Source organism: Aplidium turbinatum, chromosome 8, assembly GCF_918807975.1.
Source record: "Aplidium turbinatum chromosome 8, kaAplTurb1.1, whole genome shotgun sequence".
Taxonomy (NCBI): Eukaryota; Metazoa; Chordata; class Ascidiacea; order Aplousobranchia; family Polyclinidae; genus Aplidium; species Aplidium turbinatum.
This window is the reverse complement of record NC_137479.1, coordinates 33,216,608-33,219,107: the sequence shown is the minus strand read 5'-3', so window position 1 is coordinate 33,219,107 and position 2,500 is coordinate 33,216,608. Positions and strand designations below refer to the sequence as shown.

General features: G+C 62.6%; 2 non-coding genes and 1 pseudogene across 2 annotated transcripts in view; all 3 read right to left on the bottom strand.

The window, feature by feature from the left end:
* Positions 1-494, bottom strand: part of LOC145776442 (large subunit ribosomal RNA) — a 3,723-nt gene extending 3,229 nt beyond the window's left edge. Inside the window, exon 1 of the ribosomal RNA XR_014290235.1 lies at positions 1-494. This exon is cut by the window's left edge and continues 3,229 nt beyond it. This is a non-coding gene — a ribosomal RNA (large subunit ribosomal RNA).
* A 156-nt stretch (positions 495-650) lies between these two features.
* LOC145776481 (5.8S ribosomal RNA) lies at positions 651-804 on the bottom strand. Its single transcript, XR_014290267.1, has one exon. It is a non-coding gene; the product is annotated as a 5.8S ribosomal RNA (ribosomal RNA).
* Positions 805-1,000: 196 nt separating this feature from the next.
* Positions 1,001-2,500, bottom strand: part of LOC145776429 (small subunit ribosomal RNA) — a 1,961-nt pseudogene continuing 461 nt past the window's right edge.

Below are 2,500 nucleotides of genomic sequence, written 5' to 3'. Positions count from 1 at the left end.
GCCGTCTTCGCAGGCGGCCGAGCTGAAGCGCCGGACGGCCTCGCAGGGCCCGCGCGTTTGCCTCCGGACGGTTTCACGTACTGTTTAACTCTCTCTTCAGAGTGCTTTTCAACTTTCCCTCGCGGTACTTGTTCGCTGTCGGTCTCGCGACCGTATTCAGCCTTAGATGGAGTCTACCACCCGCTTCGGGCTGCATTCCCAAACAACCCGACTCCGAGACCGCTCGGGCGTGGGCGCGCGCCGTCCGACCGCCACGGGCCTGACACCCTCCGCGGGCGACGGCCTCGATCAGGGGGACTCGGGCCGGCCGGCGCTCGCCCGCGCGCCCGGGTCTGTACGCCACAGGTCGGACCGCTCCGAAAGCGGCCAGATTCGGCGCTGGGCTCGACGGTCCCGCTTCACTCGCCGTTACTGAGGGAATCCTCGTTAGTTTCTTTTCCTCCGCTTAGTAATATGCTTAAATTCGGCGGGTGCTCTCGTCCGACCTCAGGTCGCGTTTTTTTCCTTTTTCCTGGCCGAGCGGCGCCGCTTCGCGCTTTCTCGTCCGTGATCGGCGCCGCGGCAGCGCGCGCTCGGCCTCTCTTTGACGGGACGGCGGCGTTCGGTCGCCGACCCGCACATGGGCGTCCGGGGAGCACGTTTGTTCGGTGAGACCCTGAGGCGGGCGCGGTCAAGGGATTAACCCGAGGCCGCAATTCGCGTTCGGATCGTCGACGCTCAATGTGTTCTGCAATTCACATCAATTCTCGCAGCTGGCTGCGTCCTTCATCGACTCGCGAGCCGAGTGATCCACCGCCAGGAGCGATAGCTCTGCTTTTTTTCCGAAGTCGCTCGTTTCGTAGCTTGGACGTCGCCGGTCGAGCGGTCGGCCTCCGACGCTTCGAGCCCCGTTCCGGGGCACTCGAGCCGCGCTTTCGTCGCTCCGGTGCTCGCCGGGCCTGCGCCGTCTCCAGGACGGGCCGACCGAGGCTCAAAACGTTCCTTCGAAGAGGTGTTCAGGTAATGATCCTTCCGCAGGTTCACCTACGGAAACCTTGTTACGACTTTTACTTCCTCTAAGCGATCAAGTTCGATCGTCTTCTCGACGAGCCGCCGACCCGCGAAGGCCGGCGCCAAGCCGATGCGAGGACCTCACTAAAACGCTCGATCGGTAGTAGCGACGGGCGGTGTGTACAAAGGGCAGGGACGTAATCGACGCGAGCTGATGACTCGCGCCTACTGGGAATTCCTCGTTCGAGGGAAACAATTGCAATTCCCTATCCCGAGCACGGTCGGGGTTGCCGGATTTCCCGGCCCTTTCGAGCCGGGATCTCGAGCGAAGAGGCTCCGGCTGATCCGACCAGTGTAGCGCGCGTGCGGCCCCGAACATCTAAGGGCATCACAGACCTGTTATTGCTCAATCTCGTGCGGCTGAACGCCGCCTGTCCCTCTAAGAACGCCGGCGGACGCTCCTTCGTGGCGGCGCCCCGTGAAGGGCGTCGCCGGTCAGCGAGCGGCCGGGTATTTAGCAGGTCAGAGTCTCGTTCGTTATCGGAATTAACCAGACAAATCGATCCACCAACTAAGAACGGCCATGCACCACCACCCACGGAATCGAGAAAGAGCTCTCGATCTGTCAATCCTCGCCGTGTCCGGGCCGGGTGAGTTTCCCCGTGTTGAGTCAAATTAAGCCGCAGGCTCCACTCCTGGTGGTGCCCTTCCGTCAATTCCTTTAAGTTTCAGCTTTGCGACCATACTTCCCCCGGAACCCAGAAGCTCTGGTTTCCCTCGACCGGTCCGCCGCCGCCTCGACTCGAAGCTGCAGGCAGGCGGCGGCCCGGGGCCGGCATCGTTTACGGTCGGAACTAGGACGGTATCTGATCGTCTTCGAACCTCCGACTTTCGCTCTTGATTAAGGAAAACGTCCTCGGCAGACGCCTTCGCCTCGGTCCGTCTCGCGCCGATCCAAGAATTTCACCTCTAACGGCGCGGTACGAATGCCCCCGTCCGTCCCTCTCGATCATTGCCTCTCGTCTCGTCGTTTGCCGGCGGTCGAGGGAGGGGCCCTCTTCCGCTATTCCGTGCGTCGTTATCCGGGCCGCGTGCGGGCCTGCTTTGAACACTCTAATTTTTTCAAAGTAAAACCGGCGCCGGGCACGCGCGCCGTCCGGTCAAGGAAAGCGCGGCCCGGCGGCCGAAAGCGCGGCGGCCGGCCGTGCGCGACCGCGAGGTCGGACGGCCGGGCGACGCCGGCGCCAATTCCAACTACGAGCTTTTTAACCGCAACAACTTAAGCGTACACTTTTGGAGCTGGAATTACCGCGGCTGCTGGCACCAGACTTGCCCTCCAATCGATACTCGCGCGCCCGGGCGCCGCCGGCGAGCGACGACGCGCCGAACGTCCGCACTGCTTTGCGATGTGCTCATTCCGATTGCGGGCGCTCGTTCAGAGTCCCGCATCGTTATTTTTCGTCACTACCTCCCCGCGTCGGGAATGGGTAATTTGCGCGCCTGCTGCCTT